Genomic DNA, 27,376 nt, shown 5'->3' on the forward strand with positions numbered 1-27,376 from the left:
ACGCCTGTTAATCCCAGCACTTTGGGAGGCTGAGGCGGGTGGATCATGAGGTCAGGAGATTGAGACCATCCTGGCTAACACGGTGAAAACCCATCTCTACTAAAAATGCAAAAAATTAGCTGGGCGTGGTGGCGGACGCCTGTAGTCCCAGCTACTCAGGAGGCTGAGGCAGGAGAATGGCGTGAACCTGGGAGGTGGAGCTTGCAGTGAGCCGAGGTCACACCACTGCACTCCAGTCAGGGCAACAGAAGGAGACTCTGTCTCAATTAAAAAACAAAACAAAACAAAACAAAAAACAAAGGAAAGAGGCTTAATTGACTCACAGTTCCAGAGGACTGGGGAGGCCTCAGGAAACTTACAATCATGGTAGAAGGGGAAGGAAAAAAATTGCCTTCTTCACATGATGGCAGGAAGGAGAAAAATGAGATCCAAGTGAAAAGGGAAGCCCCTTATAAAACCATCAGATCTTGTGAGAACTTACTCACTGTCACAACAATAGCATGGGGGAACCTGCCCCCATGATTCAATTACCTCCTACCAGGTCTCTCCCATGACGTGTGGGGATTATGGGAACTAGAATTCAAGATGAGATTTGGGTGGGGACACAGCCAAACCATATCACCATGGTGTAAATATATACCACATTTTCTTTATTCACTCATACATTGATGAACACTTAGGTTGAGACCATATCTTTGCCATTGTGAATAGTGCTGTGATAAATGTATGAGAGGAGGTGTCTTTTTTACATAATAACTTCTTTTCACTTGGATACACATCCAGTAGTGGGATTGCTGGATCCAATGGTAGTTCTGCATTTAGGTTTTTGAGAAGTCTCCATCCTGTCTTCCATAGATATTATGCAGACTTACATTCCTACCAACAGTGTATAAGCATTCGCTTTACTCCGCACCTTTTCCAACATCTTTTGTTTTTTGATTTTTTAATAGAAGCCATTTTGACTTATGTAAGATGGTATCTCATTGTGTTGTTTTGTTTTTTTTTACTTTCATTCCATATACTTCATGTTACACTCTACATTGTTCACTAGTTTAGGTGAGACAATACATGAAATATAAAGGACTGATTTATAAAATACCAAAACATTTCAAGTTTTTGCCCATTAATTTCACCAGATGCTCTGAAATAATTTGCATCCCTGGGCACAAATTTCATTTCTTCCTTCATAATACCCACAGTATTTAATGATTATTAGTAACTCACGTAAGTATGGCAAAAAATGCAAAACAAGAATACAAAAATGGAATGCAAAAGAAAAGCAACACATTTATGTAGTTTATAAACAAACGAAGGCCCAAGAAATAAATTTTCACAACTGAATTCAATTTTTTCCATTAACCAAAGTTGGATTACCGTACCTACAGGCTTTCTTAGAATAAACCCATTTTGAGTCACTCAGCACAATTAAAAACAAAATCTTTTGTAGAGAAAAGCCTTTTAAAAATCCAAGAGATGTCTTTCACAGACTCGACCCTAATTTTGCACAAAATGGGCAGTTGATTTGGCTTAATTTTATCACACACCAGACTTGCCACAATAGTTAAGGGAAGACAGAGGCAGGCTAACAACAAAAAAAAATCACAAATACAACAATATATTTCAATTTGAGAGCAGGTACTGTTTATTAACTGACCAGCTTAGAAAAATAATCATGGTAGACCCCTTAATTCATTCTTCGAATAAGCCTGTTGATCTGGTCCTCCCTGTTGCCAGCATCTTCACCCTCTACAAAATGTAGAGGTCTTTTTGCAACAACATGGTTGGAACTGGAGAATGTTATGTTCAGTTAAATAAGAAAGGCACAGAAAGACAAACTACATCTTCTCACTCATTTGTAGGAGCTAAAAATTAAAAGAAAAATGAAGTATTTTTCTTCATTCCACCTGGTGGAGAAGATAATTTGAAGGGCCACAGGAAGTTATTTGCCTCTTTGAAGCGTTTTCCAACAGTATAGATCTCATAAATCAGATCCTCCATGCAGATGATGCCATATTTAGCAAGAGATAGAGCAATCAAAGCGTTATCTGTCAAAGCAGTTCGCTTTTTATTGATTTTGCCATAACCATGCTTGAGATTAGCTCATTTACTGATTTCAGATTGGGGTACCCCCATGCAATATATGGCTCTACAATCCTCAGCATGTTAATCGAAGCCTTTTTTCGCTGTTTTGGGGGAGACTATTCTATTACTAATTCAATCTCACTACTAGTTATTGGTCTGTTCAGAATTTCTATGTCTCTCTGATTCAAATTTGTGAGGTTGTATATTTCCAGGAATGTATTCATTTCTTTTAGGTTTTCTAGTTTGTGAGCACAGAGTTGTTCATGGTAATCTCTGATAATATTTTGTATTTCTGTGGAATCAGTTGTCACATCTTTTCTCATTTCTGATTGTGCTTATTTGAATCTTTTTTATTCTTCATTAGTCTAGCTAGCACTCTATTGTTTTTGTTTATTTTCTCAAAAAGCAACTTTTCATATTATTAATTGTTTGTATTGTTATTTTGGTCACAATTTCATTATTTATTTTCTTCTGGTAATTTGGGGTTTGGTTTGTTCCTGTTTTTCCAGTTTATTGGGGTGTAATGTTACATTGTTAATTTGGGACCTTTTTAATGTATGTATTTAACACTATAAAATTCTCTCTTAGCACTGCTTTTGCTAAGAGAGAGGTTTTGCTGTATCCCAGAGACTTTGATATGTTGTGTCTCCATTTTCATTTATTTCAAAAAAAATTTTAATTTTTACCTTAATTTCTTCATGGATCCAAAGGTTTTTCAGAAGCATGTTGTTTAATATCTATGTATTTGTATACTTTTGAGAGTTCGTCTTGGAATTGATTTCTACTTTTATTCCACTGTGGTCTGAGAAGATATTTGGTAACATTTTGATATTTTAAACTTTGTTGAAACTTGTTTTGTGGCCTGACATATGGCCTATCTTGAAGAATTCTCCATGTGCTGATGAGAATTATGGTTGTTATGTAGAATGTACTGTAAATGTATGTTCAGTCCATTTGGTCTGAAGTCCAAGTCTAGCATAGTCAATTTGGTGTTGAAGTTCTCTACTATTATTTTATTGCTATCTCTTTTCTTAGGTCTAGTGGTATTTGTTTTATAAATTTGGATTCTCTGGTGTTGGGTGCATATATATTTAGAATTGTTATATCTTTTGTTGAATTGATCCCTTTATCATTATATAATATGTTTTTGACAGTTGTTGATTTAAAGTCGGTTTTATCTGACGTAAGAATAGCTGCTTCTGCCAGGCTTTGGTTTCTGTTTGTGTGGAATATCTTTTCCCACCCCTTTATCTTCAGTCTACAAGTGTCTTTACCAGTAAAATGAGTTTTTTGTAAGTGGCGTATAGTTAGACCATGTTATTTTTAATTTTTAACTTTCATGGGTACTTAGCAGGTGTGTGTGTGTGTGTGTGTGTGTGTGTGTATAATTTGATACAGGCATATAATGTGTAATAATCATATTAGAGTAAATGGGGTATCCATCACCTCAAGCATTTATTATTTTATTGTGTTACAAACATTCCAATTATGTTCTTTTAGTTACTTTAAAAATATACAACAAATCATTGCTGACTATAGACGCCTTGCTGTGTTATCAAATACTAGATCATATTCATTGTATCTAACTATGTTTTTGTTAGCTACCTATTAACTATACCCACTTCCCCCTGACGCCATCCTTCTCCATTACTATTCCCAGCCTCTAGCACCATTTTTGTATTCTCTATCTTCATGAGTTCAATTCTTTTAATTTTTAGCTCCTACAAATGAGTGAGAAGATGTAGTTTGTCTTTCTGTGCCTTTCTTATTTAACTGAACATAACATTCTCCAGTTCCAACCATGTTGTTGCAAATGACAGGGTCTCTTTTGTTTATGGCTGAATAGTACTCTGTTATGCATATGTACCATTTTTTCTTTATCCATTTGCATGCTGATGGACATTTGGGTTGCCTCCAAATCTTGGCTATTGTGAATAGTGCTGGAGTAAACTTGGGAGTGTAGATATCTTTTTGATATACTGATATCCATTCTTTTGGGTATATACCTAGCAGTGGGATTGGTAGATTATATGGTAGGTAAATTTTTAGTTTTTTGAGGAATACTTACACTTTTCTCTATGGTGGCTGTGTTAAATTGCATTCCTACTAACAGTGTATGAGGGTTCCCTTTCTCCACATCCTCACCAGCATTCATTATTGCCTGTCTTTTGGATAAAACCAGTTTAACTGGGGTGAAGTGATATCTCATTGTGGTTCTTATTTGTATTTCTCTGATGATCAATGATATTGAGCACATTTTCATATACCTGTTGGCCATTTGTATGTCTTCTTTTGAGAAGTGTCTATTCACATCTTTGTCTCATTTTAAAAACTGGATTATTGGATTTTTTTCCTCTTGAGTTGTTTGAGCTCCTTATGTATTCTAGTTATTAATCTCTTGTAAGTTTAATAGTTTGCAAGTATTTTCTCCCATTCTGTGGGTTGTCTGTTCACTTTGTTGATATTTGCTCTCGTGTTTTAGAAGCTTTTTATTTATTTTATTTTATTTATTTATTTTTTGAGATGGAGTTTCGCTTTTGTCTCCCAGGCTGGAGTGCAATGGTGTGATTTTGACTCACTGCAACCTCTGCCTCCTGGATTCAAGGGATTCTCCTGCCTCAGCCTCCCGAGTAGCTGGGATTACAGGCACTTACCACCGTGCCTGGCTAATTTTTGTATTTTTAGTAGAGACGGGGTTTCATCATGTTGGCCAGTCAGGTCACAAACTCTTGACCTCAGGTGATCCACTCACTTCAGCCTCCAAAACGGCTGAGATTACAGGCATGAGCCACCATACCCGGCCAGCAGCTTTTTAAATTGATGTGATCTAATTTGTTAATTTTTGCTTTGGTTGCCGGTGCATATGAGGTATTACCCAAGAAATCTTTGACCAGACCAATATCATGGAGAGTTTCCCCAGCGTTTTTTTATTTTATTTTATTTTATTTTATTTTATTTTATTTTATTTTATTTTATTTTATTTTTTTGTAGTGGTTTCATGGTTTCAGGTCTTAGATTTAAGTCCTTAATCCATTTTGATTTGATTTTTGAATACAGCAAGAGATAGGGGTTTAGTTTCATTCTTCTGCATATGGATATCCAGTTTCCCCACCAGCATTTATTAAAGAGACTGTCTTTTCCCCAATGTATGTTCCTGGCACTTTTTTTGAAAAAGAGTTCACTCTGAAGGTATGAATTTGTTTCTGGGTTATCTACTTTGTTCCATTGGTCTGTGTGTCTTTTTTTATGCCAGTAACATGCTGTTTTGGTTATTATAGTTCTGTAGTATAATTTGAAGTCAGGTAATGTGATTCTTTCAGGTTTTATCTTTTTGCTCAGGATGTCTTTGGCTATTCTGGGTCTTTTGTGGTTCCATATAAATTTTAAGATTATTTTTTCTGTTTCTGTGAAGAATCTAATTGCTATTTTCATTGGAATTGCATTGAACCTGCAGATTGCTTTCAGTAGCATGGGCATTTTAACAATATATATTTTTTTTCAGTCTGTGAACATGAAATATCTTTCTTTTTTGCATCTTTTTCAATTTCTTGTACTGATGTTTTATAGTTTTCATTGTAGGGATCTTTTACTTCTTTAGTTCAGTTAAGGTATTTAACTAGGCATTTTATTTTATTTGTAGCTATTGCAAATGGGATTACTTTCTTGATTTCTTGTTAGATGGTTCACTCTTGTAATATCAAAATGCTACCGATTTTTGCATGTTGATTTTGTATCCTAACACTTTCCTGAATTTATCAGTTTTAATAGTTTTTTTGTGGAGTCCCAGATATAACATCATAACACTCACAAACAAGAAAAATCTGACTTCTTCCTTTCCAGCTTGGATGCCCTTTATTTCCTTCTCTTGTCTGATTGCTCTAGCTACAACTTTCACTACTATGTTGAATAACAGTGGTCACAGTGGGCACTCTTGTCGTATTCCAGATCTTAGAGGAAAGTCTTTCAGTTTTTTTCCTATTCAATATGATACTAGCTGTGGGTTTCCATATATGACTTTTATTATGTTGAGGTGTGTTCTTTCTATAACAGTTTTTTCAAATAGTTTTAACTGTGAAGCAATCTTGAATTTTATCAAATGCTTTTTCAGCATCAGTTGAAATGATGATATACTTTTTGTTCTTCTTTCTATTGATAATGATATGATGTATCCCATTGATTGATTTTTATGTGTTGAACCATCATTGCATCCCTGTGATAAATCTCACTTCGTCATGATGAATGATCTTTTTAATGTGTTATTGAACTTGAATTGCAAGTATTTTGATGAGAATTTTTGTATTAATGTTCATCAGGAATATTGGTCTGTAGTTTGGTTTGTTTTTTAACGTTTCTGTTTGGTTTGAGTATCAGGGTAATCCCAGCCGCAAAGAATGAGTTTGGAAGTATTCCCTCTGCCCCTATTTTTTTGACTAGTTTGAGTAGGATTGGTATTAAGTCTTTTTAAAATTACTAGTTTGGTAAAATTCAGTAGTGAATTCATCAGTTCTTGGGGTTTTTCTCTGCTGGGAGACTTTTTATTATGACTTCAATTGCATTACCTGTTACTGGTCTGTTCAGGTTTTTAAAATTTCTTCATGGTTCAATCTTGGTAGATTGTATGGGTCTAGGAATTCGTCTGTTTCTTCTAGGTTTTCTAATTTATTGGCATATAGTTGCTCATGATATCAATTATTTTTTATGTTTTGTGTTGTCAGTTGTAATGTCTCTTTTTTATCTCTGACTTTATTTATTTGGGTCTTCTTTCTTTTTCTTAAGTTAGTCTGTCTAAAGGCTTGACAATTTTGCTTATCTTTTCAGCAAACCAAGTTTTATTTTGTTGAACTTTCCTATTTTTTCTCAATTTTATGTCTTTAATATGTCCTTCCTACTGATCTTTAATATGTCTGATCTTTAATATGCCTTTCCTACTACTAATTTTGAGTTTAGTTTGTTCTTGCTTTTTTAATTCTTTAAGATATATCATTAGTCTGATTATTTGAATTGTTCTGCTTCTCTGAAGTAGGCTTGTATAACTATAAACTTTCCTGTTATCCCATAAGTTTTACTCTATTCCATAGGTTTTGGTATGTTGCATTTCCATTTGCATTTGTTTGAAGAAATTTTTTAATTTCCCTCTTAGTTTCTTCATTGAGCCCTGGTCATTCAGGAGCATACTGTTTAATTTCCATGTGTTTGTATAGTTTCCAAAATTCCTCTTGTTATTCATTTCTAGTTTTATTCCATTGTGATCAGAGAAGACACTTAATATAATCTCAATTTCTTTGAATTTTTAAAGACTTGTTTTGTTACCTAACATATGATCTATGCTTGAAAATGATCCATGTTCTAAGGAGAACAATGTATATTCTGTAGCAGTTGAAGAAAAGTTCTATAAATATGTTTTAGGCCCATTTGGTCTATTGTGTAAATTAAGTCCAATGTTTCCTTGTTGATTTTTTGTCTGGATTATCTGTCTAATGCTGAAAATGGGGTGTTTAAGTCTCCAGCACATTGGATGATCCCTGTAGGCTTCCATTTAGCCATCTTGCTTTGCCTACCCTATAATCTAGATCATGTTACTTTATTCATTTCACCAATCTACATCTTTTAAATGTTACGTTTAATCCACTTACATTTAATGTTAATATTGATATGTGAGGGTTTGTTTGTCATACCACTAATTTTTATTTAGTTCTTTGCCACTTCATTTTTGTAATTGTTTTATAAGACCTGTGGGTTTTATACTTTTATGTGTTTTTATGATAGTGAGTATTGTCCTTTTGTTTCCATGTTTAGAACAACCTTGAGCATTTCTTGTAGGACCAGTCAAGTGATGATGAATTCCCTGAGCATTTTCTTATCTGAGAAAGGCTGTATTTCTCTTTCATGTATAAAGCTTATTCTAGCAGAATGCAAAACTCAAGGTTGACAGTTTTATATATAAATCACTTTGAACATATAATCCAATCTCTTCTGGCTTGTAAGATTTCTGATGAGAAGTCTTTTGTTAGTAAATGGGGTTTCCTTTATAGGTGACTAGATACTTTTGATGATTTAAAATTTTTTTTTTTCATTTCAACTTTAGATAGTCTGATGACTATATGTCATGGTGAGGTCCTTTTGTAATGTATTTTTCTGGAGTTTGTTGAGCCTCTTCTATCTGATAACTAAATATTTTGCTAGACTAGACAAGTTTTCCTCAATATTTCCTCAAGTAGCTTTTTCAAACATTTTGCCTTTTCTTGTCCCTTGGGAATACCTGTGATTTTTTTTTTAGGTTCAGATGTTTTACATAGTCCCATATTTCTTGAAGCTTTTTTTCATTTTTTAGTTCTTTTTCTTTCTTTCTTTCTTTCTTTTTTTTTTTTTTTTTTTGTCTCACTGGATTAACTCAAAAGAACTGTTTTCAATTTCTGAGATTATTTCTTCTTCTTGGTCTAGTTTACTATTGAAGTTTTCAACTATAGTTTGTAATTCCTTCAATGAATGTTTCATTTCCAAAAGTTCTATTTGTTTGCTTTTAATAAAAATACCTGTCTTTTGGTAAATTTCTCATTCATATCAGAATTAATTTTCTGATGTTTCTGTATTGGTTTTCAAATTTGTCTTGGATGCCATTGAGCTTCCTTAAAAATCAGTATTTTGACTTATTTATCTGGTATTTCAAAAATTTCATTTTGGTTAGGGTCCAATGCTAGAGTGTTAGTGTGATCCTTTTGGGGTGCTGTAACACCCTGTTTTCTTACACTTCCTCATATAGTTTGAATTTGTGTTCCCATCCAAATCTCATGTTTAACTGTAATCCCCAGTGTTGGTGGAGGGGCCTGGTGGAAGGTGATTGAATCATGAGGCCAGACATCTTCCTTGCTGAACACTTGTGAGTGAGTTCTCACAAGATCTGATTGTTTAAAAGCATGTAGCACCTCCATTGTTTCTCTCTCCTGCTTCAGCTATGTAAGATGTGCCTACTTCCTCTTCATCTTCCACCATGATTAAAAGTTTCCTGAGGCCACCTCAGCCATGGTTCCTATACAGCCTGTGGAGCTGTGAGCCAATTAAACCTCTTTTCTTTACTAATTACTCAATCTCAGGTATTTCTTTATAGCAGTGTAAGAATGGTCTAATATAGAAAATTGGTATTGAGGAGTTGGGCATTGCTATAAAGATACCTGAAACTGTAGAAACAACTTTGGAACTGGGTAGTGGGCAGAGTTTGGAACAGTTTGAAAGGCTCAGAAGACAGAAAGATGAGGGAAAGTTTGAAACTTACTAGAGACTTGTTAAATTGATATGACCAAAATGCTAGTAGTGATATGAACAATGAGTCCAGGCTGAGATGGTCTCAGATATAGATGAGGAACTTATTGGGAACTAGAACAAAGGTCACTTTTGTTATGCTTTAGTAAAGAGGTTGGAGGCATTGTTCCCCTGCCTTAAGAATCTATGAAACTTTGGTCTTGAGAGTGATGATTTAGCATATCTGGTAGAAAAAATTTCTAAGCAGCAAAGGATTCAAGAAGTGGCCTGGCTGTTTCTAACAGCATATGCTCATATGTGTGAACAAACAGATCATCTGAAACTGAAACTTATATTTAAAAGGGAAACAGTGCATAAAAGTTTGGAAAATATGCAGCCTGGCCATGTGGTAGAAAAGAAAAACCAATTTTCAGGAGAGGAATTCAAGAAGGCTGCAGAAATTTGCATAAGTACAGAGGAGTCAAATGTTAAAAGCCAACGCAATGGGGAAAATGCCTCTAAGGCATTTCAGAAATCTTCGTGGCAGCCCCTCCCATTACAGGCCCAGAGACCTAGGAGGGAAAATGGTTTTGTGGGCCAGGCCCAGGGCCCTGCTGACCTGCACAATCTTGAGACACTTCTCCCTGCATCCCTGCTGCTCCAGCTCTATCCATGGCTAAAAGGGCCCCAGATACATCTCAGGCCTCTGCTCCAGAGGGTGCAAGCCATAAGCTTTGGCAGCTTCCATGTGGTGTTAAGCCTGTGGATGTACAGAGTACAAGAGTTGAGGCTTGGGAGCCTCTGCCCAGATTTCAGAGGATGTATGAAAACACCTGGGTGTCCAGGCAGAAGTCTGCTGCAGGAGCAGAGCCCTCATGGAGAACCTCTATTAGGGCAATGCAGAGGGGAAATGTGGGATTGGAACCTGTACACGGAATACCCCTCTAGGGTACTGCCTATTGAAAGTGTGATAAGAGGGCCATTCTCCTCTAGACCCCAGAATGGTAGATCCATTGACAGCTTGCACTGTGTGTGTGGAAAAGCTGTAGGCACTCAATACCATCCTGTGAGAGCAGCCATGTGAGCTGAGCCCTGGAGAGCCACAGGGCATGAGCTGCCCAATGTTTTGGGGTCCCACCCCTTGCATCAATGTGGCCTAGATGTGAGACATGGAATCAAAGGAGATTATTTTAGAGCTTTAAGATTTAATGACTGCCCTGCTGGGTTTCAGACTTGCATGGGGCCTGTAACCCCTGTGTTTCTGCAGATTTCTCCCTTTTGGAACAGAGGTATTTAGCCAATACCTATACCCCCAATTTTATCTTAAAAGTAACTAACTTATTTTTGATTTTACAGGCTAGGTGGAAAGGACTTGCCTTGTCTCAGATGATACTTTGGACTATGAACTTATCAGTTAATGGTGAAATGAGTTAAGACTTTGGGGGACAGTTAGGAAGGGATGATTGTATTTTGAAATATGAGAAGGACATGAGATTTGGGAGGGGCCAGGGGCTGGATGATATGGTTGGATTTGTGTCCCTGCTCAAATCTCATGTCAAATTGTCATACCCAATGTCAAAGGAGGGACCTGGTAGTTTGTGATTAGATCATGGAAGCAGACTTCCCCCTTGCTGTTCTCATGATAGTGAGTACTCCCAAGATCTGGTTGTTTAAAAGTGTGTAGCATCTCCCCCTCTTCTTTCTTCCTTCCACTCTGACCATGTAAGATGTGCCTGCTTTACCTTTGCTTTCTGCTATGGTTGTAAGTTTCCTGAGGCCTCCTCAGCCATGCTTCCTCTACAGTCTGCAGAACCATGAGCTAATTAAACCTCTTTTCTTTATAAATCACCCAGTCTCAGCTATTTCTTTAGAGCACTGTGAGAATGGACTAATACACTTCCAGAATTTTTACACTGTTTCTTCTCATCTGGAGAAATTATCACTTCTTATCTTTGAATTTACTTCCATTTAGATGGAACTGTTTTCCCCTTTGAGCAGTATTACTATAATGAATATTGACTAATTAACTAAGGTCATTTGGCTTTGTTTCTGGGTGCTCTCAGTGGCAAAATCTCTGTACGAATTCCTGGTTATAGATAACTTTAATGTTGTGGCTTTCTCACATGCTGGTTGTAGTAGTAGTGTATTGGACATATGAGTAGGCTCACAGCCTCCTGAAGAAGTGGGGTGGCAGAGATCTCAAGAATCTTATCTTATTCCCAAGCACTGTGCAATTTATGTCAGAAGATTTTGTATTGAGTTGTGCAATTTGATTTTCAGGCCAACAGTCAGGGCTTGCCAGTAAGTGCTAGCTGTTGTGGTAGCAATAGCATGTATGCTTGATATTTGTTTAGCAGGAGAAACTCTCTTGTGCCTCAGGCAATTGGCTGGCCTGTGGAACACACAGTGGCTTGGGTGCCATGCTCAGCTCTGGGTTGGGAGGCAGCAAAGCATAGCAGGGCTGGACCAAGTAAATCTGCCATTGCATCCTCCAGTGGTAGGCACAAGCATCAGCCATGACAGGGGTCATGGGGGAGTGGCATAGACTATATGATCTCTTTGGTTATAAATAGCCTTAGTGTGGTGGCCTTCCCAAATGTCAGTTGTAGTAGTAATGTACTGGGCAGGTGAGTGGACATCCTAAGTAACTCAGGCAGTGTGGATGATGATGGTAGCATAGGTTGTGCAAAGTTTGTCTCTTTCCTGAGCACTTGTATCGGCAGATGTTGTGTAGACTGACCTCCTAGCAAGTAGGTGTCTTTTGCAGGTGGGAGCCAGCTATAATTGTGGCAGCAATGTTTATTATGTTTGACTTTTGTTAACCAGGAGAAGTACTCAGATGTTCCAGGGTACATGCTGGGACGTGACACTCCCAGGGGTCCTAGTCTCATGCTCTGCCTTCTAGGTGGATGAGGGAGAAAATAAATGCCAAATGCCAGGTGGGGCTGGGTTGGACAAGTCTGTCCTCATGCTCCCAAAAGCTGAGCACAAGCACTGGGCCCTGAGGGAGTTGGAGTCAGAAGGCAGTTCTCAGGCCACTGAGGCAATGCTTCACTGAGAAATGGAACAACTTCTTCCACTCCAAGAGCCAGTGGGAGAAAGAGGGGTGGCTAGGTTTCCCAGACAAGCAGCAGTAGTGGGACCTATACCCCTCCTATGCTCTGAACCTGGTGGGGTTTCCTCCCATGGCCTACTAAAAGCAGCAAGCTGAAACACTCAGCCAAGACTCAAGCAGTCTGTCCTCAGATCATGAAAGTGTCCCAGACCACAAAACTCCCTGCCTGGGATGAAAATCACAGCTCCCAGGCCATACCCCTCCCAGCTGTGTCCCAGGAAGTGGAGGCATACAACTTTCACACCCATGGCTTGAGCCCATGCCACAGTCACCTCTCAGTTCTGGCCATGTGGGCTCCTCCTCCACTTGAGACTAGATTACAAATCTCTGTCCCTGAGATTCTCCAAACTAGTGACTGCTGCCCGTGCTGACTGGCATTTTCTGTGCAGCCCACTATGAGTTAGGATCAGGAAGAGCCTTCTTTTATGGGTGCCAGGGTCTGGAAGCATGCATAAAGCACTTCCTGCTGCCACTCCTTCTCACAGTCTCCCCGCTACTTCCCAAATCAGATCTAGCATTTGGAAGGGTCAAGTAGTTCCTGTGTGGCCCGGGTTGCTCAGTTCCCCAGTGAGAATGTGTATTGCAGAGACCTCATCTCAAACACTGGGGACCCAGCCACTATTTTCCACTGGACCCACAGTACAGGACATTGCCTATCGTATTTTTAAAGGTAACTGAAGTTAATTTCATTTTTATGTTGAACTTCCGTGTTCCTTCTTGGATAAAAGTTTTACAGTGTGAATCTCTATACACTATTTTGTTATTTCTGAGTGGATGAAGTATATAAACAAAATCTTTAGTCTGCCATCTTGAAGGAAAAAGAAACTTAAACTAAACAAATTATGACACTTGTATTTAATAAGAGAAGAGGCAAAAATCTTTGTCAATAATGGAAAAGTCTGACACGTTTTGCTGATATACTGTGGAACAAGTACTGTGCAAAAGAGATAGTGTAAATTCTCAAAGCGTGGTTCATGGATCACCCACATCAGAACTACCTGGGAAAGTTAAGTAGAATTCAGATTCTGCCTCCTTCTTTAATTCTAATAAGTAAGAATCTCTAGAGATGGGCCCCAGGGAGTAAATGTTCAATGCTCCCCAAATGTAATTTTAATGAATTTTAGGTTTGAGAATGACTGAACAAGTGTGTTATTTTATCTAAAATAATTTATTTGCTAAGTTTATGTTTTTCATTATTCTTTACTGACTCAAACTTCAATTATATTCAGAAGAAAATGTATTATAAGCAGTCAATGGAATATTATAAATAAAATAAGAGGTACATTTCAAATGTTTGAGAATACATGTATGTTGCTTATTTTTCCATCTGGGCACTTTAAAAAATGCAAGTGTTAAGAAATGGACATCTTTTTAGTGTCTGGAGCATGTATTTATTGATGCAATTTTATGTTAAAGCAGTGATTTAGTTTTCCAAGAGTACCAACAAAATCAGTAATGAGAAGCGTATCATTAATGTTAAAAGGCCCCATAGGCACTGCCAATGGGCAATGCTGGTGAGTTCTGCTTTAAATGCTAAGATTTGTCAAGAGTATAAAAAATGTCCTTTCCTGTGTGTTTGCCAGGTTGTGGAACAACTGGTCAAATTAGGCAATCTGGAACTGGAGTCGTGTGAGCTAGGGCAAATGTCTCCTATGACCACTTCCCATTTTTTTCTCAGTTCCTCTCTCTCTCATTTGCCCTTTTTTACCACTGCTCTTCACTTCTGCTGATGAAGTTTGGACTGTATCATATCTATTCTAGATTATTTCCAAAACTTCCAAAGTGGCTTCCTGGTCTTCATTCTCTTTCTTCTACCTAAAACCAGATCTGTTTCATTTTTTAGCTTAAAATCTTTCAATGAATGGGCACTCATTAGCTGTGGGAGGTCAAGTCCAAAATCCTCACCATTCCAGTGAAAATTCTCTGACTCCTGCCAACCTTTCACCTCCTTTACTTCACTCACATGCAATTTGCAGCTTGCAGCCATGTCACATCACATTGATTGCAATTCATTGAAGCATTCCTGAACATTTTTCTCCCTACTTCTTCCTCATAGGTCAAAAGATATGGAATGCAACAAACCAAATCTCATGAAAGTGTACACTGCTGACCAAGGCTTTCAAAGGACAAGAAAACTTTTCCTTTCAATATCAGCCTATGAGCTCCCAAATTACATAACTGCACCTGGGAGAGCATACACATCATCTTGTTCTCAAGTCTTTTCACCTTAACCTGTGGAAAGTTGTCCTGGGAAGTCCCTCTGATCTTTTTATGAACTGGTGGCATCTTATGACAGTCCTTTTAGGACTGGGGAGTTTTCCTGAACACCTTGGCATTGAAATCCCTTCCCTATGTCCAGCCTTACCTGATCAGTTCATTATCCACAGCACATTATCTTACATCATATCTATCATATCAGCTGGGGGAAAGGCGAAGCACCCGAGGCAAAGGGAAAGGGCCATCAAATGGTGTCTTATACAGATAAGAAAACAGGAAAAAGGGCTCTAATGTTGCTTACTCTTGCAGCAGTTATTACTCCAGGCTCTAGTTTTGCCTAAGTTGGGGGTCTAACATACTTATAGTTTTCAATTAGAATATAGGGGAACTTTAATATTCCCTCTCCTGCTTGCTAAAGATTTACCTAGGGTTAAATATTAATGGGATGAAAAGTTAATAATTCTCCTCAATTCCTAACATTTTTTCCTTTTCTCCAAAAAAGATAAATAAATAAAAATCCCCAGCCGTCTGCAGATGCTTGCTCCCCAAGAAGATTCTTGGATTCTTTAGGTCAAATGTTCTTTCTGTCTTTCAAATAAAAATTATTTTATTAGATTGCTTGATTTAAAAATTGTATGGTAAGCTGTTAGGGGCTGCATGTGTTTATAAGACAGACAGAGACACGCCAAGAGCAGAACATGATTTGAAAGTGATCATAAAACAATTTCATTAAGAATTGTTTGTTCTTCTTTCCTTCCTTCTTTCTTCCCTTCCTCCCTCCCTCCATTTCCTTTTTCTCTCTATTCTCTTTTTTCATTTCCCCCCTTTCTTTCTCCTGCACCCTTTTCCTTTTCTTTTCCTCCCTCTCACTCTTTTTTCTTTTGTTTTTGCCTTTGCTTTCATCTATGTATTGAACAATATATCAAACTGAACACTAGAGATAAAAAATATGAAAAAAAAATATTACTGCTTTTAGGAACTACACAAGCTAGTGTTAGGAGAAACATGTAAGTACACAGTTAACCATGAGATTTGGGCTTAAACTGATTTTTTGAAAGGAAGGAAGGCTTTTCTATCTCCTGTTTCTTGTATTTATTCTTTCATGATGGCAGGATAGTCTGAGAACTGTAAGGCACTCTCTTAAATAGCATGTGGACTGAGTTTGAGAATGCTGATAAAACAGGATAAGGGATTTGACATTTGCCCTGAAGTCAGTGAGAAGCCACTACTAAAAGATTTTAGCAAGATAATAGGATTATCACGTTATTAGAAAAAATATTTCAATAATAGTGAGAAGGGGAGAGATAGGTAGTGGGGTTCAGTCCGGGGACTTTAGAAGTAAGGAAATCTTTCAGGAAGGTATTGCCATCACATCTAGACAATGAGAAAGTCCTGGACTAAATCACTGGAAGTTTGGCATCTAGAGAAGATACGAGGTTTTAACCTAAAGAAAAGACGTGGATGATTGATGAAAACGGGGATGTTCTAGATGGCCCCTGGGTCTGAGAATTTGGTGCTGTTGACAGTGAGGGGAAGGCCAGGCACTGGGATGAAGGAAGGGTGAAGATGGGTTCAATTTTCAATATGTTGGATTTGAAGTCTCTTACTAGATATCCAGCATATATTTAGGAGGAAGTTGGGTTTGAAACTCGGAAGAGATTAGTATTTAAAATGTAGCTTTGGAAGTTGACAGTCTATAGATGGTGGTTGAGACCATGGCAGTGGGTATAATCACTTAAGAATGGAGTGAAGAGTGAAAAAAATTAGAGGAGAAACACCAGAATCCTGGGCAACGCTAATACTTCAGGGAATAAATTATGGTAACTAAGGAGACAGATTAAATAGCCTGTAAGGTAGAAAGACGGGCTAAGGCAAGTGATTTCATCAGAACAAGGGACGACAAATTTCAAGAAATAATAAATGAAACCCAACAATAAATATTGTAGAGAATCCAAGTAATAAAGGGACTGGAGGATAATAAATGAATTTAGCAACAAGGTGTTCACTGGGGACTCGATGTGACAGTAGAGCAGGGTGGGAAGTGGACGGCACATGGTGCAGTTGAGGAGAGGTGGGGAGCACGGGGAAGCTGTACGAGAGCTCATAAGGTGGGGGCTATGATGGGGAACATTAGCAACACAAAGCTGATGGCAGAGAAGCTGTGAGTCAGGGGCCTCGATGTGTGTACTCTGCTTATTGGAGGTTGGGGTAAGGGCTGGCTCTTTGGTGGAGACCGAGGGGCCGGAACTGAAGAGGACAAAGATGTGTCAGTGTTTGCCACTGCAGGAGCACACAGAAGGGCTGTCCAACCTTGGCTAGCTCAGAGCCCACCTTAAGCTGCAGCCCAAGAGCAGGCTGAAGTGGCCTTGAGCACCTGGGATGGCTCTGTGAAAGCACACGGGGTCAGGAAACTGACCCTACATTCTCTTCTTTTGTAATTCAATCTCGATACTGTAGAAGGAGGAAAAGAAGGAAAAAGAGTACTTGTCCTCTATCTGTTCACCTCACTGCCCTGTTCACATCAAATTCCTCCAAAAAGAAAGTAAAAGAAAAAAAGCTTGTCTCTGCTTTGCCAATCCCACTCACAATACTTAAAGAGAAAGAAAGATGTGGGCTTATTTATAGAGGAGGATTCACAGTAGATTTTACTCTGGGAACATTTTTATTAGTTGTGTCACTGGGTTAAACGTTTTAGATTTTTTTCTTCTTTAAATTTCTTGTTCTATTATGGTTTAAGAAGGGTTTGAAAGGTTTTAGTGTGTATCCATGCCAAAAAGAAGAACGTCTGAAAAAAAAGAGGCAGGAGATTCTAGAGAGAAACAAGCTCTGAAGTGATGAGAGGTGTCAGACACAGAGTAGTGATGAAGATAGGAGGAGAGAGACCTTCCGCTGAACTGGGAGAGCAGAGAAGAGAATCCAGATCTGAAAAGCCAAGGATGTGACTTCCTGTTCATTGGCCTCTGATTTTTCCACATGGGAAAGACTCATCTTGGGCCTGGGGTATGTTCATGGCTGGGCTGCAGGTATGACTGGGCATAATGGGTGGATTGGAGAAACAGACCCCAGAGCAGCTGGTTATATGATCCAGCTTCCAGGAGAACTTTTTTGTCTGGTGAAATGATGGAGAAGGAAGTTTTAGTTGGGATAAGGGGAGAATAAACGTGGAGATGAAAAAAAAAATAAGATACATGCTTTTATAACCCGTCTGAAAGAAGGCCACAAACAAAAGCTGAAGGAGCTGTTGTGTGTGAAATAGGGAGGCACCAGCTGGCTCCAGGCCACAGAGTTAGTTGAAATGCAGGCCTACTTGGCACCTAGAGGACCTCGGCACTTTGGTTCCTTGTACTTAAATGACAGAAGCCTTGGGACCAAAGAGATTCATGGAAAACATGGAGGAACTCAGAGGATGCCCAGTTGAAGATGCTTATTGGCCTCCACATGTCTCAGTGTCTCTCAGTTTGAAGTGGATAATCCATGCAGGTGTCCAGAAAATAATAGGACTGAGGTCCCAAAGGAGCAGATGAGGGCAAGGGCTATGTTAATTCACAGTATATTTTCTAAAAGAAAGAGGCCAGGTCTCTACATCTTGGGGAGAGGAGTAAAGGTTATTAGAGAAGGGTCAGAGTCCTGTCTTGGGACAATGAAAGATTATTATTATTATTAATTTGAGAGACAGGGCCATGCTTTGTTGTCCAGGTTGGAGTGCAGTAGCAAAATTATACCTCACTGTAACCTCAAATTACCGGGCTCAACTGATCCTCCCATCTCAGCTTTCCAAGTAGCAAGGACTATAGGCATGGGTCACCATACCTGGCTTTTTTTTTTTTTTTTTTTTTGAATAGAGATGGTGTGTTGTTATATTGCCCAGGCTCGTCTCAAACTCCTGGCCTCAAGTGATCCTTCTGTCTCCCAAAGCAAATGGGAGATTACTGAAGAGTTTGGAGAGCCTCGCTGAGAATGGTGAAAATGAGCTTGCAGTGCTATCATTTATCAGTTTTTCCTCAGTGTTTAGCAGCTTGTACTTCAAAATGCAGAGAGCAAGCAGCTAAATTAATTCAGTGTTGAGGTCATTTCCAAAAGAAAGTTGAGGGACAAGTTCACAGTAAGAGAACCCTAAAGAATTCCCAGGCCGGGCGCAGTGTCTCACACCTGTAATCCCATTGCTTTGGGAGGCCAAGGCAGGCAGATCACAAGGTCAGGAGTTTGAGACCAGCCTGGCAAATATGGTGAAACCCCGTCTCTACTAAAAATACAAAAATTAGCCAGGTATGGTGGCATGTGCCTGTAGTCTCAGCTACTCGGGAGACTGAGGCAGGAGAATTGCTTGAACCCAGGAGGTGGAGGTTGCAATGAGCCAATGAGCCAAGATCACGCCACTGCACTCCAGGCTGGGTGACACAGTGAGACTCTGTCTTTAAAAAAAAAAAAAAAAAAGAATTCCCAGAAAGATCTGGTGCAGGGAGGGTAACTAGAAGTTCCATGCATTGAATGGGAGAACACGTGTGGTTTAAGAAGCAGAAAGCCCCTGTTTTTAAAGGTTATTATGGCTGGTGTGGCCTGGGGGAAATCTTTGTCACACTTCTAGTAAGGCAGCCGAAAATCGCATTAGCATTTTTGGCAACTGCATCACACTGTTGGCTTATATTGCGCTTACAGTCAAACAAAATCCCTAAATCTTTCACACTTGCTGTTCTTAAGCCACGTTCCCACTATCTTGAACTTGTGAAATTAATTACTGTTTGGAGTCTAAAAGTAGTGCTATTAAATTTTATCTTGCTAGATTTAGGCCATTGTGTCAGCTTTCAGAAAATATTTTGTATACTGATTCAGGTTCTCAACACACTTTTCCCCATAACCTTCGGTAATACAGATCCCAGAGACATTCTTTATCCACAATCAAAAGTGACAGATTCACTCTACTGTTCTGTTTTTCAGCCCACATCTTCATTTTGTTTAAGAGACTTTGTCCTGTTTCTTCCTAACGTCCTGATTTGCCAAAGTGCATTAGTTAGGATGGTTTTGCTTGCAAGCATGGAATGCTAAATCAACCTGGAGTAAACAATAAGGACATTTATGAGTGCATAGAGGTAGGAAGGGCTCCAAGTATGGTACAACCACAGCCATGACTCTGTTTTGCTGTTTGTAATTTGGCTTTACCTTCTCCCATGTGTTGTCCTCAGGTCAACTTCCTTTGTGGTTGTAAGATGGCTGCCAATAGCAGGGAGGATAACATGGTTTCTTGTTTTTGTCCAGAGGGAGGGTGAGAAGGAGAGAAAGTGTAAATGAAAGACTATTCTTTCAACCTTATTAGGACCACCCTCTAGAGTGGACCAACAATCCTGATTTGCTTAGGAGTGAGAGGTTTCTTGGGATGTGGGACATTCAGTGCTAAAACCAAGAAAGTCCTGGGCAAACCCAGATGGTTGGTCACCCAAGCACCTATGCCTGGACCAGTAATCATTACCAGGATAACACCTGAACTAATTGGCTTAAACCAAGATTCCTGGCAAACAGATGGGTACTTGTGATTGGTTTGGACACATGTTTCTGGTCTGTCTGTATCAGAGGCAACTGGGGGCAGATTCCTAGGCCACCAGATCTATGGATTCAGACTTTCTGGGCATGAAAATTGGAAGTCCATTGTTATCAAACAGTACAGATGGTAGTCCTACATACTTGTGCTTGGAGAAACACTGATTTAGACCTCAGCTCTGAAGCTGGGGTCAACACCCAAAATGTCATGACTAATACACAGTTGGGCAAGGCTAAGAAGGATATTAGATAATCACACACCTATACTCAGGTATTTTATTTCCCTGGTTTACCAGTCAAGTCATCCTGCCTCTCAGAAGGGAAGGAAAGTGTTCTTAGAGAAACAGACCATTTTGCATCCTAGTAATGCCCAGTGGTACTTGACTCCTCTTACTAAGTACTCACAAACCATGTCTGAGGTTCACTCTTACTTTTTCCTCCTGGAATCAGCATCAAACTCACAAGCAGTAAGTTTGTAGAGGTCATGATGTTCTTTAAAACTTTTTTGTTTTGTGAAAGTCAGAGCAGTATTTCATTGTGTTCAGTCTTTGAAGAAGCAGTATAGATATCTGAGGTTAAGAAATTGAACTCTGGTCAGGCAAACTAAGTGATGAAGCTAAGCCCCTAATTTGCATATAGTAATTTTGCATATATTTGATAACTTCTTAAAATATATCATCTGCAAAATAGAATAATGATAGAACTTACCTCATTGGACGGTTGAGAGAATTAAATGAGATAATATTTAATAAAGCTTTTAGCACAGTGCTCATCTCATTAGATCATCAGTAAATTTTGATAATCAATATTCTACCTCTTCATTCATTCATTGTTTGAGATATTCTGAGTACTGAGTCCCAGAGCTAGGGAGAGTGCCTGGCACTAAAGAATGCAAACATAAGGAGTAGTCCCTGCTATGAGAAAGCTAACAGTATCGGCATTAAACTATAATGCCACTAATAGTAGATTTACATATAATATACCAGGAGGAAGGAATGATTAATTTGGGGGATGATCTGGGTCCTGAAAAATAAGAAGTTTTCTAGATTTCCAGATAAATGTGGGAGAAGAGGGAGACAGAAGGACATTCTAGAGAAAGGGTGCAACATGAGCGTTAATAAAGGCATGGGGACACACAAGGGTAGGACCCCTTTGTGGATGTAAGTAGGTTTGATGGGTGGAATGCAGGGTTCAGGTCAGTAGCAGTGGTGGAAGACAGAGAAGTACTCAGGGGCTGACTCAGGGCTTTCTGGAAGAGTTTGGACTTTTATTCTAGAGATAGAATAGAGTTTTAAGCAGATAGATGCCTGGTCCCATTTTGTTTTGGAAAGACCAGCCTAGGGATCATGAGGTGATGACTTGGAGGGTGGTGAGGCAATTAAATTTGTTAAGATCCTGAAGCAATTCACATGAGAGCTGATGAGGTCTTAAACCAAGAGAGGGATACAGGTTGTGCATCCCTAATCTGAAAACCCAAAATCTGAAATGCTCCAAAATTTGAAATGTTTTGTGTGCCAACCTGACACAAGTGAAACAGTTTACACTTGATCTCATGTAACAGATTGTGGTCACAATGCAGGTGCACAACGCACAGGGTCTCTCAATCCCTTTCAGCTGTGATATATCCTTTCCACCATGCCCTGAGTACCCCCTACCACATGTCCACAGAGGGTAATAAAATGTCACATGTGAAGGCCCAATATGCCAAAGGCAGTTTCTCCATAAAGCCCCACAATTAATAAAAATATTGTATGAAATTACTTTCAGGTTATGTGTATAAGGTGTATATAAGATGCAGGTGATTTCATGTTTAGACGTGGCTTCCATCCCCAAGATATCTCATCATGTATATGCAAACATTCCAAAATCTGAAAAAATCCCAAATTTGAAACACGTCTAGTCCCAAGCATTTGAATAAGGGATACTCAACCTGCATTAGAAATACAGCAGAAGGGATAGAGACAAGAGATGTAGAGTAGATACAAATGACAGGACTGGGTGACGGATTAAGTGTGGGGTGAGGAAAAAGGAAGATTTGGGGAGAATTCCCAGGTTTCTGTCCTGAGTGGATGGTGATATAATTGTTCCAGATAAGGGACCTACAGTGGGTGGTGGTGAAGTCAGGCTTTGGACCTCTTGAATTTGAGTTTTCTGGAAGACATTCAGATAGAAATGCATAGTAAATCACTGGCTCCACAAATCTATACCTGAGGAGTGAGTGAGGCCAGAGCCTCCTGAAGAGATAGGCTGGGAAATCAGCAGGAAAAAGCTTTCCAGTATTAGGACTGGTGCATGACAAAAACTGCCTGAGATGATGCCTCAGGAGAGTGTGTAAACTAGAATGAGGAGTAGAAACCCCAGAAAAAAACAAAATTCCACAAAGCTCATTGACAGTGATTCAGTGGTGTTCCTCTGCATGTTTTCTCAGGGCTCAGGTCAGAAGAGTGAAACACATTTAAACTTTTCTTTTTTTACTCCCCCCTTTACAGTAGTTTTTACTAATTTTTCTAGTCCCTTCGCCATTCACTTTCAAGTAACTGAGTTTTTCTTTAAATTTGGTTTTTCAGAGGGTAAGTATATGACAATGTTCTAATTTTAAAATTATGTCTTGAGAAGCTTGTTTTCTAAGTAAGCTTTTCTAGTTGTTTTCTTATGTTCAGGCAATTAGAAAAGTTTAAAAAATAAATTAAAACGGATTAATTCTTCTGATAGATAAATGGGCGTGGGGAACATGGAGGAGAGACAGATCTGAGAAATGTTTGCAGAGGGGAGAAAAATCCTGCGCAGTCTATGTCCAAAGAGCATTTTTAAGAGAGGGAAATGGACGTGTTTACTGTGGTTGCTCTGGTATTTAAATGAACTGCAGCAAGATTCTTCTGTCTTTCCTCCCCAGCAGTTACAGAGGCAGCCTGGGAAAGATTAGAGACAAAAATCCCAGTTTCACATGTGAAGAAATCTAAAAGATTCCGATAAAATAGTCTGAAAGACCTCTGCCAACTACAAACTAGAATCCATGGGTCACTGGGGAAAATAATCCTGGAACGACACAGGAAGTAAAGAACTCCAGCCAATGTCGCCACCTAGTGGGAAACGACAGGATTTTAGGACTTGGAGATGGCTTAAAGTAATTATTAGGAGTTTTGTTCATTCTTTCAATAAACATTCTTTGGGAACATGCTATGTATCAGATACATTAATAAGTACCGGGAAATATTTAGTAATTGTTTGTAGTTGGGTCTATGAACTCAGACCTCCATTTCATTTGGTGGCAAAAACTCAATCTCAGTCACTTTAGTACCCCTTTTCCCCCTGACCTGGGTAGGTCTGAGTTACAGGGTTTAGTTGTGGCGAGGAATCTGCAGAAGAACGGGTTCATCTAGCCCTCTGCATTATTGTCTTCAGCTGAGATGTTTTTGCTTCTTTGAACATTGGCCCCCACAGGTCACTGCTGAATCAGCTCTTGTTTTTAAGCAAAGGGTTCTTTTGAGTCTGCCTCTCTTTTAGATATTTCCAATACCTTCTCAAACATTCTGTTTTTGTATGGCTGACTACTGCCCCATCTGCTTAGACACATTGAACATCCATTTTTATGTTTCAGTGTTGATGCTTCCCTTAGCTTCATCTCGGAACTGGGTCACAGTTCTCTTTGACCTTGAATTCTCGAGATCTGTTTTGGGCTTCTTTTGCCCCATTTTCTACAGGTACAAAAGAGCTTATGTTCCGATAGCCCCATGTAGCTAGATTACAGGCTGTATGCCAGATAGCAAAGGTAGATGAGGCCAATAAGGTAAGCTGAGGACAGCTGAAGATGTTGTAGGTTATGCTAAAGTGTTTTGTACGTATTCATTGCAATTAGAAGGTAATTGCAATGGTTCAGGTAAGGGATAAAATGATATTGATTTGAGTATCAGAGAAGAATTATAAATTTAAAAGACAAATGGGTGGTAGAACTATCTATACTTAGAAACCCCAACCTCCCCAGCTCAAATAGCACCTCTGTGTAAATTTGTCATAAGCAGTTCCTACAGGAGAGGCAATCTATGGGTATATAGCTTGGGGAGTAGAGTGTGGTGTGGATTTTATCCCACCCTCTGGCTGAGTGCCTTGGTGCCATGAACAATCTGCCCAACCAAATGGGGTGACCCTAAATGTAGAAATGGAGAGTGGGAGGAATGATTAAGTCAGTGTCCTTAAAAGTATGTCTGGAAATAGATTTCTATTCACCAGCTTCTTTCTCTTAGGTATTTTAGAGAATGACTATGTAGGGTGAAAAGACACAGTCTGATGGGCCATGTGAGTTTCTTACTTCATTTTTTAACCTCATTAGAATTATGATACCGTCAGCAAAGATAAAAGGCTTAAGAAAGTACCTATCCCAGATAATTCTCAAGAAAAAAATCTTTAAATTTCTAAAAAGGTTTTATTGGGAAAGTCTAAAGAATTGTCACAGCAAAGAAGAAACTAAAAAGACATGACTGGTAAATGTAACGTGATATACTGCATGGGACCCACGTACAGGGAAAGGACGGTAAGTAAAAATGAAGAACTCTGAAAAAACAATGGACTCTTAGTTAATAATAATGTGTCAATATTGGTTCATCAACGGTAACAAGTGTGCCATACTAATGTAAACTGTTAATAGAGGAAACTGGGTAGTGCGGATATGAAAACTATCTGTACGATTATCTCAGTTCTTCTGTAAATATAAAACCTCGAAAGAATTGTCTATCGTAAAAAAAGAAATAGAGGGAAGACAAATAAATATGGAAAAAAGAAAAAATTTCCTTGGTTTAGAATAACCAGATTGTACCTTGAGCATTAAACAGATGAATTCACTCTGATAGGCATTATGGGGGCATATTAGTCATACAGCCTCACTGAGGAGATGTGCCATACACATGTGCATGAATGGATCATAAACGAGTAGTGTGCGTTCAATACCAAGTAAGTGCAGCACAGCAGAGAATCTTGGAATTTACAAGACCAGGAAATATCGGTGGAAAGAAGAAGGGTTGGTTACTGGAAGGGGAAGAGATCAGCAATGTTCTGAGTTTTGCAAATATTTTCTCACATTCTGTGACTTGCTTTTCCATATTTTGCACAATTACCTTCTCTTTTAAACCTATGAAAAGGCGGCTGGGCGCGGTGGCTCCTGTCTGTAATCCCAGCACTTTGGAAGTCCAGGGCCGGCGGATCACTTGAGGCCAGGCGTTGGAAGCTAGCCTGGCCAACATAGCAAAACTCTATCTCTACTGAAAATACAATAAATTAGGTGGGCATGGTGGCCACGCCTGTAATCCCAGCTACTTGGGCGGCTGAGGCAGGAAAGTCGCTTGAACCCGGGAGGCAGAGGTTGCAGTGAGCTGAGATCCGGCCATTGCACTCCAGCCTAGGCAACATAGCGAGACTCCGTCTGAAACAACAACAACAAAAAACCTATGAAAAGACTTTGTTCCCAAAATTTTAAAACTTCATCGTTTTTTCTCTTTAAAAAAACGTGTACTCATTTGTGTGTGTGTTCAGTTCTATAACATTATAATCATGTGTAGATTCAGGTAGCCTCAGGTATCCCCCATCAGAGTCAAGATACAGAGCACTTTCATCACCACTAGGATTCCTAGTATTGCCCTTTTGTAACCACCTACATTTGACTTCCCCCTCTGATACCTAACACATGAAAACCACTTAAAATTTGTCATTTAAAAATGGCATACAGATAGAATTACATAATACGTAATCTTTTGAGATGAACTCAGCATAATTATCTAAACATTATCTAACTATCTACAGTTCTTTCCCTTTTATTGCTGAGTAGTATTCTGTGATACATGTACCACAGTTCCTTTAACCATTCACCCATTGAAGGACACCGCGGTTGCTTCCAGTTTTTGGCTATTAGGAATATAGCTGCTGTGAACATTCATACAAATATTGTACAGGTTTTTGTATGAACATAAGTTTTTATTTCTCTGGAATAAATGCCCTAGAGTGCAATTTCTGTAATTATATGTTTAGTTTTATAAGAGACAGCCAAATTGCCTTTCAGAATGGTTGCACCATTTTATATTCCCACCTGCAATGCAGGAGTGATACAGTTTCTTTGGAGTCTTGCTGCATTTAGTGTTGTCACTATGTTATATTTTAATCACTCTGATAGGCCCACAGTGGTATTGCACTGTGGTTTGTGATTTTAATGTTTAGTTTCCAATGGCTAATGATGTTGAACATCTTTTCATGTTTGTATTTGTCATCTATATGTTGTCTTTAGTAAATGTCTGATCACGTCATTTGTTCATTTCTAATTGGATTAGTGGTTTACCATTGAGTTTTTATATATATAATTTATAAATATTTATACATATAATAAATATAAATATGTTTAAAATATATAAATATAAATGAAAAATATATATTATATGTAAGAAATATATATTTTATATAATATATAATAAATATATATATTTATTTGAGAGACTAGCCCTTTGCAGGCTATATGATTTGCAAATACTTTTTCTTATATTTTTCTTGCTTTTTTCTTACATTGTAGCTTGTCTTTTCATTCTCTTCACATAGTCTTTTCCAGAGCAAAAATTTTTAATTTTCTTGAAGTCCAAATTGTGGATTTTTCCTTTTGGGATTTATTCCTTTGTTGTCAAATTTAAGAACTTTTTGCTAGCGCTAGATCCCCAAGATTTTCTTCTGTTTATTTTGTAAAACATAGTTTCTATTATATTAACATATGTAATATATTTTTAAATTACAGTTTTATGTTTTACATTTAAATCAATGCTCCATTGTGAGTTAGTTTTTATATGAGCTGTGAGGCTGAGTTTGAGATTGACTTTTTCCCCTATGGATGTTCAATTGCTCCAATACCATTTGGTGAAAAGGATATGCTTTCAAAATTTAATTGCTTCTGCACCTTTGTCAAAAATCAGTTAGTTAATCATATATGTATGGGTACGTTTCTGGATTCTCATGTAGCATTTTTTGATCTATGTGTCTTTCTCTCCACCAATATTGCATTGTCTTGAGTACTATAGTTATATGGTATGCCTTAATATTTGATAGAATTATTCCTCTTATTTTATTCTTTGTCAAGATTGTGTTATCAATTCTAAGATTGTGCCTTTTTGTATAAATTTTAAAATAAACTTTTGTAAATCTTTTATAAACTTTTAGTGTAGAGAGAGA

This window comes from Macaca nemestrina, chromosome 2, assembly GCF_043159975.1.
Source record: "Macaca nemestrina isolate mMacNem1 chromosome 2, mMacNem.hap1, whole genome shotgun sequence".
NCBI lineage: Eukaryota > Metazoa > Chordata > Mammalia > Primates > Cercopithecidae > Macaca > Macaca nemestrina.